The sequence below is a fragment of the Simochromis diagramma genome, unplaced genomic scaffold (assembly GCF_900408965.1).
Source record: "Simochromis diagramma unplaced genomic scaffold, fSimDia1.1 OVJJ01000055.1, whole genome shotgun sequence".
Lineage (NCBI taxonomy): Eukaryota > Metazoa > Chordata > Actinopteri > Cichliformes > Cichlidae > Simochromis > Simochromis diagramma.
In genome coordinates this window covers 299,150-315,725 of record NW_024387070.1, presented here as the reverse complement: position 1 = coordinate 315,725, position 16,576 = coordinate 299,150, and the positions used below count along the sequence as shown (strand labels likewise).

At 41.8% G+C, this 16,576-nt stretch overlaps 1 long non-coding RNA gene across 1 annotated transcript; it reads left to right on the top strand.

Annotated features, from left to right (window-relative positions):
• Positions 1 to 12,362: 12,362 nt before the first annotated feature.
• On the top strand, positions 12,363 to 16,117 carry LOC120742180. Its single transcript, XR_005697809.1, has 3 exons — positions 12,363 to 12,610; positions 14,559 to 14,714; positions 15,139 to 16,117. It is a non-coding gene; the product is annotated as an uncharacterized LOC120742180 (long non-coding RNA).
• Positions 16,118 to 16,576: the final 459 nt, after the last annotated feature.

Below are 16,576 nucleotides of genomic sequence, written 5' to 3'. Positions count from 1 at the left end.
CACCAGAGGCCGGCGCGTGGTGTGGTCCAGCGTGCTGGACGCCTGCCCAGCCCCCCGTGAGCCCAAGCTCAATGCCACGCCGGCTGCGCCACTGCTTGCCGCATGGGCGGCCCCCAGTCCAGCTGTGCTAATAAAGACTGCTGCAAAGCATGTCAATGTCACCGGGTCTGCTGTGGTCATTTACAGATATTTTTTTTTTTTTTTTTGATTTTGATTTTATTGATTAGCATTCAAATTCAAATCTCAGTGAAAACAGTGAAAAAAAAACACAGTGAAAACAGAACAAAAATCTACCATAAAGAAAGAAAGCATGAGACAAGGCTAATCAAAAGGTATTGGCTGAAGCATTTGCTTATTACACCAACCCTTTTCACAAAATATCTTTTTGTATGCAGCTCCTGTACACAGGGCTTGAAGAAAATAATAAAACAAAGCAAAAACCAAACAAACAAACAAACAAAGAAAAAAAAAACAAAGAAAAAAAAACTTTCCACCTTAGATAAGTAACTACATCAAAGCAAAAGAATCAAGAGGTTGTTTTTTTTTCTCCTTTTTGCTCTTTTCATTCTTGATTTATATATTTTTCTATTACTCTATTTTTAAACATGTTTTTAAACAAGGAAAATGAACTACACCTTTTTAAATCACTGTCATAACTATTCCACAGGTTAACTCCTCTAACAGAAACACATCTCTGCTTTATATTTGTCCTTATCTTGTTTTTTTTAAAGAAATCTGTTCCCCTTAAGTCATATTGACTCTCTCTGACTTTGAACAGCTTCTGAGTACTGGGGCAAAGCAAGTTATCTTGTGCTTTATACATTATCTGTGCCATTTTATATTCAACTAAATCATAAAATTTCAGGGTATTCAGAGTAATAAACAAAATGTTAGTTGGTTCTATATAGTTTGATTGGTTTATAATTCGTATAGCTTTTTTTTGTAACTTGAAAATATGAAGAGTGTTCGTTTTATATGCATTACCCCATATCTCCAGACAGTAAGTCATATATGGAAGCAACAGAGTACAATAAAGTGTGTATAATGATTTTTTGTTCAGGACATGCTTTGATTTATAGAGAATAGCAATGGGTTTTGACATTTTTGTTTTCACGTGGTTTATATGAGACTTCCAACTCAGCTTATCATCAATTATCACTCCAAGAAATTTATTTTCGTACACTCTTTCAATTTCAATTCCATTAACCCTTATTTTAGATACATTTTTCATTTGTCTAGTGCCAAAAATAATCAATTTTGTTTTCTTTATATTTAATGATAACTTATTTACATCAAACCAGTTTTTTAATATATTTAACTCCTTTTCCGCTGTAGTCAGAAGCTGTTCTAAGTTTTTACCTGAGCAGTACAGAGTGGTATCATCAGCAAACAATACACATTTTAACAGTTTGGAAACACTACATATGTCATTTATATATATATAATATAACACCATGGAAAACACACATGAAATTAGTCTCTGAGGAAGGTGTATTCTGAGACGGGTGTAATGTAGTGATGAAGCACTCTGGAGCCATTCAGGAAGCTGACAGCAGAAATAGTCAGTATGGAGGAGTTTGAGTCCTGCTGTAAATCTGACCTTTGACCTGCAGATTTTTTTCCTCTTCATCATCACTTCTGCAGTTTCATGTTGGTCTTTTCTTCCCTCCCGTTTCGTCGCTTCAGCGTCCCTCCACCTCTCACCTTCTTGCTGGGAAAGCAGAACTTGTTACAGTACGTTGGGTAACGGCGGTCTGACTCAGACTGCGGTGGCTTTCAGAGCGCACCGTCAGCACATTTCATCACACTCAGAACGTTGGCAGGTAGCTCAAACTGTCAGCGATGTGGCAACTTGAGGCGACCTGCCGCTCCCACACTTCCTCTGTGACCGCCGCTCAAGAGGAACTGCTTTTACCTTCAGTGACCTGATGGCCCAACGCCCTGCTGACAAAGCTTAACTCTTTCCACGTGAGTCACCTCCAACTGTCATCGGTGATCACAAGGAGGAGGTGATTCCTCCTGATTCACACCTGTAGTCCTGTTTCTTTACCCCATGTTCAACTGTCAGCCTCTGACCTGTGGAGCAGTCAGCAATCTTTCTACCACAGGAATCTGAGGAGGCACCAACGTTCTCAGAGATGGCCCCCGACTGAACCACCAGAATAATAAAAACAATGTCCATCTTGTTGTGCCTGAAGCTTCTGTTTGCCCCTGAAAAGGTTCAATTTCTGAATTTGTCTCTCCTGGTTTAGTCTGTAAACTTGTTGGCTCTATGTTCACTCGCAGTGATTCCAGGAATTAGTCTGATCCGCAGCCCTGTGGAAGCTTCTTCGTTGTCAGTGTCATGTAGTTCACCTGGTTTCTATCACAGGTTCAGGCCAGACTGCCAGTCTGTTCAGACTCTGTTCCAGCGGTTAGACTGGCCCATTTTACCTTCAGGGATCAAACCAGAACAGTCTCATCAGTCATCGCTGATTATTAATTATTATCGCTGATTATTAGTCCTTATTACTAATAAATTCAGTTCAATATTATTATGATTATTACTGCCTGTTACCTGATACTGATCATTAATACTGATTACTGTTTCTTAATGAGGAAAGTTATGTTTGAAATGATGGAAATGAAAATTTAAAGAGTTAAAATTGTTGAATTCACATATTAATATTCTTTCATTTTTGTGTTACATTTAAAACATTTTCTGACATTTGATAAAGTTTCTATTCGACCTAGACTCCAAATGTTTTTAATTTTTAATTATTTTTTTTATTTGACATTTTATTTGTTGAATCAGATTTTTTTGCACAAACTCTTTTGTTTCTCCTCATCAAAATATGTACATGGATAAATAAATGCTAATTTTCTTCTTTAGTTTTGTGTGTGTGGTACAGATTTTTGGCGTTTTTTTTTTTATTTTTGACTGTCAGCGGGCCTGAGAGGACAGACTTCAAACCTTAGAGAGAAGCAGCTTCATCAGAGCTCACAGAGAAATCAGCAGTGTGTTTGAATAATGAACTAATAACAGCACCGAAGGCAGCGATCACTGTGATACCCAATGTAATGCTCTCTGGGTCTGAGACATGTTGCTGAGTTATCTCTGAGCCTGACACGGGGACACGCCTGGCAGTTGCAGCGGGCTCCCTCGCTCGCTCTCAGACTGTGGCGTTGGACTGGATTCAGGGATTAGCTGTTCCAAGGAAGGAGGAGGGTTTGCTGGCTCGCATCGTCCCCCAGAGGATGCTGGGAAAGAGGAGGGAGGGCCCCGAAAAAAAACACCATCCACCCCCATCATCTGTGTGTGTGTGTGTGTGTGTGTGGTTGGTATGCAGGGTGATGGCGGCCGACCAACCAGCCCGACATACCGTCAGAGCTGTGGAGGCCCAGAGCTGCCAATAACAGAAATATTTGAACAATAAAACCTCCACAAAGATTTTAGTGAAGAGAAAAAACAAAAAGCAGCTGTTTTCACAGCATCAAGTGTAACCTTTCACTGTCAGAAACAAGAAGGAAATCATTAGACCTTAGGCTTTTAAACAATCTTGGCTCATAGTCTGTCACGGTTCTGGGTCAGTTTCGATCCAGTATTTTGAGTTTTGATTGATTAGTTTATTTTTGAATGTTTGTTGTGGTTTTGGGCGCTATGAGTATTATTATTAGAATTCTATGTATCTGTTTATTCATGTTTAAGGATTTGTTCTCGGTTGTATCTCACATTTAGTTTAGTTCAGGTTCCATGTGTCACTCTGTCTGTCTCAGTGTCAGGTCTGCGTCTTGGTGTAGTGTTCTCGTTTCCTGTTTTATTGTGAAGGTCTGCGTCTCATGTGAGTGTGTTCAGTTTTACCTCTGTCTCGTCTTGTTGATTATTCTCAGCTGTGTCCACCACCTGTGTGTAATTCCCCTGTGTTTCTCTGTGTGTATTTAAGTCGTGTCCTCTGTCATTGTAGTTGCTGGTCCGTCTGTGTTTCCACCCTGCTTCATCTGTGTGTTTCCCTGCTGTCAACCGCCAAGTGTTTCTGCTCGCTTTCATTCATGTTCAGGTTTGTGTTCTGTAGTCAGTTTGTTCCCAGTCTAGTTTAGTCCTTGTTCGGTTCGCCTTTTGTCCATTTTTATTTTGTGTTTAATAAACCACCATCACACCTTTACAAGTGCCTGCGTTTGGATCCTCCTTTATTTTCCACACGGCTCATCTCACTCGCCGTGACAGTACGGACCAGCCAGATATGGATCCAGCGGCATTCACCCCACCCACGGAGCTTCGGGACCTCATAACGAACTCTGCTTCAAAATTAATCAACCTGTGGCTAGAGCATGAGGGAGAAGCATTTCTCTACCTTCTGGAAGCCAGGCTACAACAGCTTATTTCCGATTATCCCTGGCTATTGGACTCACTGCACCCTCCGGTAGAAAACTTCATTCTCCACAAACTCCCCCCCGCCGCTACCGCTCGCCCGCTCGTTTCAGTGGAGCACGTGCCATCCAAACTGCCGGATGAGGTGTTACCCGGCCCGTCGGAGCCGACTCCAAGGAGGAAGCGACGTTCGCGTCGCCGGCGCAGCACCCCACAGCCGGACTTCAGGATGTCAAAACAGCCGGCTGTGGTGGGTGAAACAGACACTCTTTCTGTTCCTTCTGACCCAGATACTAGGTCTATTTCTTCTGGAGCTATTTTTTGTGTCTCCTCTAAAAATAAGGATTTCTCTGTCTCACCCATGACCATTGCTCCTAAGACTGCCTTTGTTGAGCCGACTTTTCGTGTTAATGACTATGTTCACACTGTTGTTCCCATGCCCGGAGTAGCTGAGCCTAGCACTACGAACATAGGGAATTTAAGTGTCAGGGAAGCTTTCTTGTCTCCGTCAGTTCCTTCAGGGAAAGCAATAAACCTTTCTGAAACTGTTTTTTCTGGCCATATTGTCCCATCCTCACTTTCACTCCAGTCAGCAGCCCAGCTGCCCTCAGTATTCAACAGATTTACTTTTTTTAATGTAATATACGGACGGACGGACGGACAGACGGACGGGGGGTAAACAGGTGGAGTGCCCACTCTACGTCAGGGATGAGTTCTCCTGAGTAGGCTGAGGTGTTCGGGCAGATACACGTGGAACATAAATGAAAGCGAAAACAAACTTAAGCACAACAAGACTGATGAACTCTGACTTCACCAGGAAAACTATGAATCAACTATGGCACTATGACGACTATGAACTAACCAAGAAGCTATGACGACTGTGTCCAGTATGACTTTAAACTATGACTTGGGAAAAGTAGCACAGATGACCTGACGCCGACTGAACGAAAACACACAAATACACACATGAGGTGATCAGGGGAAGTGGAAACACACGGGGACACAGCTGACACAAATAAACATCATGACACCACAGGGAAATGAACTAAGACAATGAACAAAGAACACAAGACCTCTTCAAAATAAAACAGGAGACATAACAGGACACATACATGACACAATCATGAAACATGACAGACAAACACACACAGATACAACATGACGAACCAATAAGAGACACTTAAACACAGGCATAAGTGAAAGGAAGACACTGACGACAAGGCCACATAGTGCACAGGAAAACACTCATAAGAAGACACAGAATAACCTAAACTAGACCTAAATTTAAGGCAACCTGATAATAATCCTTAAACTTAACATTCTTTCAATGTAGCATAAGAAACCACTAATACCAAATGCACACAAAATGCCGGGTCACAGACCCAGCCCCTGACACCCGCCACCCAGCCCCGGATAAGAAGAAGAAGATGGAAGTTTTTAAACACAACTCTCCTCCTGAGTTCACATTTTATCACTTTATCGTCAAATATCCTCCACATACAGAGGAGATTATTTTGGTCACTTTTTTACATGAACATCAACTAAATCATAAATGTCAGAGTCTATTTTAATAAGTAGACTAATAATTCATAACAATGTGCAGAAATTAACCGATAATCTGGTGCAGTGTTTGTGTCCTCAAACCTGAACAGATCTGGAATATTTTAATATTCAAAGACTTTCAGACATCATTTATAATCGATTATCTCCCCAAAACCTTTTTTATAAAGTCAGTGGGCCTCCTTACAGGAGTGATGTGAGTGAAGAGTGAGAACCAAAGAGCAGAGAGGAGAAGCTGTGAGTAGATTCAGGAGTCGCAGATGGAGCACACAGAAGAGGAGAAGAGCTCCACCTGCAGGACAAACAAACAAACACATCCAGCTCATTTTATCCTGAGACCTGATAGAAAAGCATCATCATCATCACTATTATTATTATTATTATTATTATTATTATTATTATTTATAATAATGTTGTTATTATTATTATTAATAATGTCTGTATTTGTTTTCATCCCCAAACTGAAACAAGCAGCAGGATAAAATCAGAGCTGGAGTTTAAATCTTTACAGTCTCAGAAGGACAAATCTATGGTCTGTCTGATTTGTCTCAATGATACGCATATATACTCATATACACTTCACATATGTGTATTATACTCATATGTACTGTATACACTGAATATATACATGACTTGTAAAAGTCACAAAGCACTGAAATGATCACACTCTTAAATAAAGACACATGACACATGGCTGTGACTGGTTTACCTGTGAAGCTGACCGCAGCGCCGCAGTGCTGAGAGCGCTCAGGGTGGCCGTTCAGCCCATTAACCTCCAGATGAGGGGCTGCTGTGAGCTTTGTCCCACATCAGAGAACAGCTGCTGGTCTTAATGAATCTGCAGCGATGCACATGGAGCTTTCATTACCATCTAAGAACTGCCTACCCGCCTCGTCTGGAGGCTCCACAGAGGTACGAGCAGAGCTGTGAGAGCTCCACCAATCTGAAAGAACTTCATTCAGGAAAACACACCAGGTTCAAATAAAGAAGAGTCAGCTGCTCCCTCGCTTCCACGTGATTGATTTGCAGATTTCACTTCTAAGTTATCCGGATAACTTTCATGTGTGAACTTTTTATTTCCTTATATAGTGTTATATTTTGTTTTGTTTTAAGATCTAGAGCTTTCACCCCACAGGCCTCACATGTTCTGGATGAATTTAGAGTTGTTTTTAGATCAGTGCTGAGCAGGAAGTGACAGGCAAGTAAGGGAAAGTTATGCTGTGGTAAAGTGAGACACAGCGAGCATTGAACATGACTGAGAACATTCCAGCCACTAATTTTCTCTGCAAGTATGTTCCTGGACAGCTTTTAAGGTTACAGCAGTAGGAATTAAACTCCAACCAACTTCATCACTGGAGGGGCCACAAAGAAGATCTGGACAGTTCGCAGCATTGTACTGACCAGTTTTTTGTTCTTATGTGGAAACCAGGTAACAAGGTGCCGACTCCCTCCAGCAGCAAAGGAACACCACCCTCGAAATGAAGCCACACCGAAGACTCACCGGAACCAGCTTCTCCACAAAACAACAACATCGTGGACATTTTGCCGTTCATACACAAAGCACTGTCCAACTTTGACCCATCCCGGAAATCCCCCATAAAGACTTTCAGGTGCTGTGTGCGTCAGTTCATCCAGCAGCAACAATTACTGCTGAAAACTTAGAGAGTTAGAGAGACTTAGAGCTTATATTGTCACTGAGCTGTTTCTTGCACAGCGAAATTGGGTAGCTGGACCACAAAGGTGGAAAAGTAAACAAAAAATATAAACAATAAAGGGGGGGAGCAATATATATATGTATATATACATATATGTGAGTGAACTATATAAATGGTGTATGGGTAGAAACATTGAACAGGATATTGAAAGGGTGGTGGTTAGGGTGGAGGTGGTCTTTAATAATCCCCCTGGCTCTGGAGAGACATTTTGAGCTGGCAATTAAGTCCAGAGTGGAGAGTGGACAGCCGATCACCTTCTCTGCAGTTCTGATGACCCTCTGTAGTCTCTTCTTGTCAGCTGTTGTGCAACCAGCGTACCACACAGGCATGGCGTGCACCAGCACACTCTCGATAGTGGCACGGTAGAAGGACACTAGGAGGTCAGTCTGCAGCCTGTTCCATCTCAGAGCCCTCAAGAAATGGAGGCGCTGCTGGGCTTTCTTCACCAGGGCTGATGTGTTTGTGGACCAAGAAAGGTCCTCAGATATGTGGGTGCCGAGGAACCCTCCCGTCTCCACATAGTCACCTTTTATGGAGAACGGAGGGGGATCAGTTCTTGTTTTGCGGAAGTCCATGACCACTTCCTTTGTTTTCTTGGTGTTTAGGGTGAGGTTATTGTAGTCACACCATTCTGACAGTTGCTGGACCTCACCCCTGTAGGCTGTGTCGTCATCGTTGGTGATGACCCCATCAGAGTAGTGTCGTCTGCAAATTTGATGATGATGATGTTGCAGGGGTGCATGGGGGTGCAGTCACTGGTGTAGATGGTGTATAGAAGTGGACTCAGCACACATCCCTGTGGTGAGCAGGTGCTGAGTGACAGGGTGGATGATCTCTGGTTGCCTGACTGATTGTGAGCGGTCTGTGAAGAAGTTTTTGATCCATGCACATGTGGAGGGGGGGAGTCCAAGTTCACCAGCTTGGCTATAAGAATGTCTGGTATTGATGGTATTGAAGGCCGAGCTGAAATCAATGAAGAGCATCCTTACCGATGTCCCAGGATTCTCCAGGTGATGCAGAGCGGAGTGGAGGGTGGTGGAAATTGCATCCTCTGTGGACCTGTTTGCCTTACAGGCAAAAACTGGTGGGGGTCGAAGCTGGGTGGGAGGTGCTTTAGGACCAGCTTCTCGAAGCACTTTACAAACTGGAGTCAGTGCGATGGGTCTGTAGTCGCTGAGGCTACTAATGGTGGTGGACTTGGGGACTGGGACTATTGTTGGTGATTTCAGGCAGTGAGGGACAGTGGCATGTGACAGGGAGAGGTTGAATAGTCTGGTGAACACAGCAGTCAGCTGGTCGGCGCAGGCTTTGAGCACTCTATCAAATATTCTGTCAGGGCCAGCAGCTTTCCTCTGATTTACTGCTCTGAACACACTGCAAACCTGGAGTTCGTGGAGGCTAAATGTGTGGGGGCTGTGCTCAGTGGAGGCTGTGGGCAGGACGGTGTGCATGGTGGGGGTGACTGCAGATTTCTCGAAGCGGGCAAAGAAGTGGTTAAGTTCCTCTGTTAATAAGACGTGTTATCTGTATTTGTCCCATTGCCTTTGTAATTGGTGTTGTGTTTCAGGCCTTCCCATACCTTTCTGGAGTTGTTAGAGAGGTTATCTGAAAACGCGACACTCACAGAGTTGGTGAGATCCCTGATCAAAAGAATGACCTGACTCTTGTTAAAAAAAAATGTCAAAAACTGTCATCGAGCTGCAGACCAGCAACATGAGGGCCACCTTGGTGCTTTCAGGAATACCAGAGTAGCCAGAAGAAGATCTAGAAGCAGTGGTCCAAACATCCTAACCCACCTAAAACTCTCAGGGGATGTATCTAAAAACATCACCTTTAATCGTCTTCATCATCTGGGAGGTCAACGAGACGGTGCACGCGGACACAGAGCGATTGTGGCCAAACTCAAATACTTTAAACAGAAAGAGCCGGTGAAGAGCTGCAGAGGAATGGACTTCAGGTCAAGGACCAGTTTCTCAGAGAGATTCTGGAGCAACACAAGGTCCTGTTTCCGATCCAGAAGAAGAAGTTAATCCAAGTAGGCTCCTGAGCTGTCATCGCAACAAAACACTACATCATGGATGAACCAAGTCAGGTGATTTGTACCTGCACAAATACCTCTTCTTACCTCTGTTTTTCTATTTCCACTCTCCCACTAATGGAGTTAGTACATAGAAGAAGTAATGCCAGTTTAATCAACATAACCTCTCGTTTTTTGTCTTTGGGGGTTAGGGTTGGGGGGGGGGGGGGGGTATTGTTATTGTTATTATGGTGAAGAAGAGCAGGGAGGCAGGCAGGTGTGTGGAGCAAAGCCGTGGCTGTGAAAGCTGTCGAGAGGTCCAACGTCCGAATGAAGTTTCTATGGAGAAGGTTTGGCATTCTGTGAAAGGGGGACACCTGAACATGATGGATAATCTCAACCACGCTCCTCCCCAGTAGCAGAACCAGCAGGACTAAAAGCTCCATGTTCCCCGAGCCATTAAACTGTACAGCTCAGCACTTGGGGTGTGTGTGTGTGGGGGGGGGGTTCTAATAATTTGTTATTAGAACTCAATTTACAAAAGTTACCGGTACTTTTTATTCAACTAAGAAAAACTAAGCAACCTGGAAATTTTGCTTCTCAGTGCTGATAAAACGATATGGTTTAAAAATGCCATGTTACTACCTTCCTCCTCCCTCACACAGATCAGTCCACTGATTCATTGACTGATCAGTCCAGATCAGTCAATCAAGATGGCGCCAAGTATGGCAACCTCATCGCAAGCTCCCCAGAGGAACCGCTGTTTTTTGTGTTTAATTTTACTCTTCCTTTATTTCTTCACTAGTAACACTTCATGTTTTTTGGTATACCACCACCAAACTTTACTGGACATAAGAGCTAGGCTTTCTCATCATTCCCCAATGTTCAAGTTGCAGACCCGCCGTTCATGTCGCCTGAGACGCCTCTGTTGGTCGGCATTGCCGGCGATAAGTCAGACTCGTTCCTGGTGGGTGATGGCTCCGCCAGGGCTGCCCTTTGTCACCAGTTCAGTTCGTAATTTCTATGGACAGAATTTCTAGGCAAGGCCAAGTGGCAGAAGGCTTTCACTTGGGTGGTCTCAGAATCTCATCTCTGCTATTCACAGATGATTTAGTTCTCATGGCTTCATCAGGTGATGCCCCCCAGCTAGCTTAGGAATGGTTCGTAGCCGAGTGTGAATCAGCACCTCCAAGTCTGAGCCGGAAAAGGGTGGAGTGCCCACTAAGGACATCTTAGACAAAAACAGCAGCTTCGACATAAGTCTAAAATTATTATTAACTGACAGATACAAACCAGTTTGGGGTTTATTGTGGCTGAAGAAGAGGTAGTTTAAAAATATGAAGAGGAATTCCACTTGAGGCACTAATACTTACAATAGTGAGGATGTTAGGGCCAGTTGTCTACAACACATCTCTGAGAAATGGCATGGGGACCAGGTCCAGGGCACAAGGATCAGGTTTTATACGCATGATTATATCAGTAAGATAAGGTAAAGTTCAAGGAGGAAAGAACAGCATATTGGTCGATCAGAAGGGCCTGGAGATGGGAGCAGAATATGAGCTCTGATAACTCTCAGTTTCTTCAGTAACAAACCCTCACAAGTGTGTGAGGCAGGCTCACGTATAGCTGTACTCGTGGGATGCAGGACATAATTAAACGGGACTTTGGGACTATCAGAATTCTTTGTAATAATCTCAGAGAACCAATTTGCTTTGATGGTGCGCTAATATCTATTCAAACAGTCTCTAAACACTCTTTAAGAATAAGCTTACTTTCCCTGGAACAGTCTCTCACAGTCTGTTTCTAAAACCTAAAGAGAATTATGGATTTGATCAACTGGTCTCTGAATGCTATTGACACCCTTTTCTCAACAAGAAGTCTGGGCTCGGGAGAGCCCGAGTGCCCTGGAGGGACTTTTCCTGCCGGATACACGATGGACGGGTGGCAGGAATGGAGGGTCGTGTGCCTGGTGGGACTGTTGTTCGAGGACGCTGAAGATATCTACCTATTTGGAACCATGATAACAGGGTTCTTGCTGATCGGAGCTGGCTTGGCCCTGGATTATCGGAGAAATAAGAGAGCGGAACCGGCTGTTCAAACCCCCCCAAGGCTGCCCGCTGGGATTGAAACGATGGGACGGGGCGTGACTTCTCAGAACGGGCTCATTGAGAGCAGCACGGTTAAGAGCTTGGAGACGCTTACAGCTGCCGTGAATACTCAGAATAACACCTCTGAGCGTACATTGGATTACATCGTGGAACAGCTCACTCCAGTCGTGAGTTCTCAGAATCGGCTCTCTGAGCAAAAGACTGACAACACCACGGAACGCAAGTTTGATACCATCATCGGGAAGCTCGCGGTTCTCCAACAGGAGATTGAGAGACCAGTGTCGGAGTGTTAAAGAACAGCTTTGAAATTCTCATGAGTTGTTTGTAAAAGAAAAATCATCATCACTCATGCGGCTACCCCTTCGGCGCCAGCTGTGGGCTCAAGGCAACAACACCCTGATAACGACTGTGTTGATACTGTTCCTTCCCATTCCATGCAAGGCCACCTGGGTTGGCTGGAAGACTGTTTACTTAGCCTGGCAGGGCGAAGGACACTGTCTCAGCTGAACTATGGACACACACACACATACACATACTGATACTGATAAACACTCACTGACGCATCACTCTCCCTACACTGAAAAAAATGCAATAGGGTGGTTGTTGAATTTGCATAGAATTACTTCATATAGCCAGCATGACTAATTTAAATTTCACATCTAAACATATTTTTGTCTTTTAATTTTCACATATTCTTTAAGAATATTCATTCTTTTAGAACAAATCATGTTGAAAAGAAACAAGTTAGTCGTGTTTTATCCTCAAGCTCCGCCCCCTGGAAAGGAAAAATCGGCTGCACTGTCCGCCATTTTTGTCTCTCGCTTTGGAAAATCTACTACCATCTGGAGTTTTACACTTGAAGGTAAAGAAGCTTTTAAAGCTAATACACCAGTGAGAAAGAGTGTAGACCCTTTATATATGTGGACTTTTACTGGGGTGTTGTTATTTTACAGGTATGTGGGCTGTTTATCGAAAACCATGAAAGGCAAATGTTAGGCTCCAGTTAGCTAATGGTAACCGAAATTATGCGATAAGCAAATTAGTAATTAACATATATAATGTGAGTTAATATTGTTTGTATATTCTTTCAGTCTAAATTAACAGACTATTACAAACTTGCATCGGTGTCTGTAGTAAGTGGTGGTACCTGCAGTGTCTTAACCATTAAACAAGCTAATGTAGGGCCGGGATATGACTAGTTTGTTGAAACATGTCTGCTGCCAATGTGACTGCTCACACATGGTAACATTACCAGCACATAGCCACAGCCGCTATAAACATGCTGAAAGGTCAATCTAGCTTCTGTAGTCAGCAGCTGGAAGACTCAACACAGACCCAAGATTCAGTGTAACGGTTATCTAAATGTTGTGTGTCCTGTTTGTAAGCCCAGAAAAAGAAATTAAATAAAATGACGACCTTGAGCTTCAAGCTAATGTAAGCGTAATGCTATAGCATAAAGCAACTAATGCAATGATGAGGTTGTTAAATTAGTAAAAATACAGTAAATATATCCAACATGAATCATTTATATTTTTGGTCTAAACATAATTAAGTCTCACGCCTTTCACTTGTTTTAGAAGGATGTTCAGTCTTTTAAAACCAGTCATATCAAAATAACAGAAAATAGTTATGTTTTCTGTTGAAACTCCACCCCCCCAGGGTGTGTTCTGCGAGGGAAAATTCACTGTGGCGGTCCGCCATTTTTTGTCTTCGCTTCGTTTACGTTTGGTGCTGAGCTTTACTTTGTCGAGGTAAACTGAAAACTACATGTTTGAGAGGAAACGAAGAGAACATCCATTAGATGGGGAAGTTTTTCTCATGAATTGCTGTTGAGCAACATAATGGAAAAAACAAGTCATTCCTTAAGTTAACTAACGATAATGCTAGCTTAAGCTGCGGGACAATATTATGTGCATTAGCTTTTTTTCAGTGTGTGCCCAGTCACATTCGCTTGTTTTTTCTCAGTGAATACAGACTAACAAACTTGTGTCCATTTAGTTAACTGGTTGTACCTAAAATGTTTTAGTTAAACAGTTAAATAAGCTAGTTTGCCATGGGGTGGGCTCTGTGTGTGTGTGTGTTGGGGGGGGGGGTGTCTTCACTAAAGTCGGTTTATTTAGGGCATGACACCTATGCAGTACTCATTAGGAGAGGAAGTGCATGACGTGGGGCTTTATTTCATGTTCTGGGACAGTGAATGTAATGTACTGATAACATGTTAAAGACACACAAAAACCCAACAAATTGTTTTAACTGATTTATAGAGAGACTGAGCGGAGGGCTTAAAGAGATAAAAAAAAATAATGACAATATAAATATGTTAAATTTATTTTTTCTGTATCGATATATGGTGCTTATCCCCGCTGAAGGGCAGATTGGTGTTGCTTCAGAACAATTCTCTAGCGCTGTTACGTAGAGGTGTTACAGTTAAGGTTTTAATAACATTATTTTATTTACTAGTGAAGATTTGCATATGTTATCTCACGTTCTGTAAGGTAAACTTTCTGGAAAGGTCAAATTAACTAATTTAACTAAGTATTAATGAAAGACCTTGATGTGTATATGACAATAATAGATGTAGTTTCTGGGTCATTTGGCAGAACTGCAAAATGGCCAGAAGGAGGCAACTGCTGTGGTTGCAAACAGGCTTTGGGTGGTATGGAAGTAAGGGCAACTATGGAACTGCTCAGCAACATGGGACCCATAGCTAATAAATAGTAATATGACAAAAAATAACAACTTTGTGTGGATGTAACCTTGTGAGATTCGAGATTTTGACAGCATTTTTATGTGACAACTTCTCTTTTTAGATAAATGCAGAGTTTAAGCACATTACCACCATGCCACTGCAGTCCAGATTACTCTCGCAGATAGATGTGCTATCTGACAAACTAATAAAGGTCTTCAAAAGGCGAGGAGGACAAATAGGAAGAAGACTTAAGAACATTCTGGAGCCCACGGCCCAGGTAAGAAAAAAAATAATTTGTGTATACACTTTAGGGAAAATAATAATTTTAACAAAATGCTGCTTGTCACTCTATGCCAGGAGTATGTTGAAAATCACCTGGGATTTTCACAATTTACCATGGTTGCGTTTTTTTTTTCTTTTTTCTTTTACCTGCATTAGAACTATGTGTGGAGTTCATAGTTGAACACCTCTCTATGCTCTGACAGTATTCTGCTTCTTTGCATGGAGATTTCACTTCATGCATTACCTTTTTAAGCATTCTGAGGACTCAAATCACATGCTGTAATGAATCCATTTTTGTTCACCTAATGTGTTAATGTTAACATTTTTTGGAACAGTGACACAGATTAAAATAAGATTTGGTATAATGTTCTTTGACCAGTGTTCTGTTTAATTAAATTTTGGAATTCTGCATTTTCTAGGCCACAGATGAAGCCATTATCCAACGATCTAATAAGGAAACAACCATGGGAATTTACATCATAAAGTCAAGAGATGCCAATGGCAGCCCTGAGGACATCGGGATAGTCCTCGAAGGCCAGAGAGTCTGGCAGGATTTGGATAACTATACCCTAGCAGCAGCAATGCTGTTTGGACTAATGTACACTTTGAACCTCACCTACCCACTGGAAAAGTATACCTTCGAGGTATTATAGAAACTGGTTATGGAGCTCAAAAGGAACAGCTTTTCAAAGAAGGCCCAGGTTTTCAGGACCAGACTGTACGATTGAACAGTTTTCCAGTTATGATGTGGGAACAACATGTTTACCTCTTCGAATATGTACTATCCTTTCTTTTAAGCCAGCACTGGTAAAGTTGCAGGACATAGTGAAACTTATTTTTCTGGCACTTTTCAACTTGGGGCCTTTATTACTGCAGTTTTCACTTTTCAAGCCATGGCTCTTTTAAAAAAGAAATTCAAATTTTGAATGTCCATTTTTCTCAATGGAAATGGTGCCTTGCACCAATTTCACCAGTTTGCAATTTTTTTTCCCAAGGTGCACCACTACAAACAGATTGCATCGTGTAGTATTAGTGATTGTGATGTTTAGTGATAGAAGCAAGCCAATACTAATCAGTTTAGGTCTCTTGGTTGTGTGCCTGTGGGTTATAATGTTATTTTAAGTCTCTTCTTTGTGTCATTTTAATAATTACACCCCTGTTGCCATATTACCTTATGGCTCTTACATTTAAAAAACTATTTTTTACATAAGCGTGATGTCATAAGGCCCCACAATGTTGAATTCAGGTTACAGCAGATAACTTTGAGGAATGTTATGGAATGTTTTTCAAGAGATGCATTGTACAAATATGACTCATGTATATTTTGGAAGCCTGAATTGAAAGTCCATTGTTACAACTGTGTAGTATTTTCAAAAATACAGGTCATTGTTCAAAAATGTTGTGCTTATTTCTTTGATTGAAGAGAAAGTGTACAGTATATACAGTAAGATCAGCCTTAATTTAGTTTTATTTATTGAACACTCAATTATATATTAGATTATATATTATATATTAGAAATTTGTTATAAAATAAAATAAGCTTACCATAAAATAATCTTGTCAATATAACATATAGTAGTCCAATACAATTAACACAAAAAGTTCATGTCTGATAAACAAGTGGTTTCTATAAATATTCGACCGGAATGAAAAACATAACAACAACATAAAAAAGTCATGTTCGTGTTACCAGAAAAATGTGTGCAGGTATAACATAAAAAACTAAGGTTAACCAAACATAACTTAATTTCGTGCAACCGATTACAATAATTTTTTTATGTTTATCCCACTGATTATTTTTTTCAGTGTACCCCGGATCCAACGCCACCTCCAACGCTTACCTACGGTGGCCCTGAG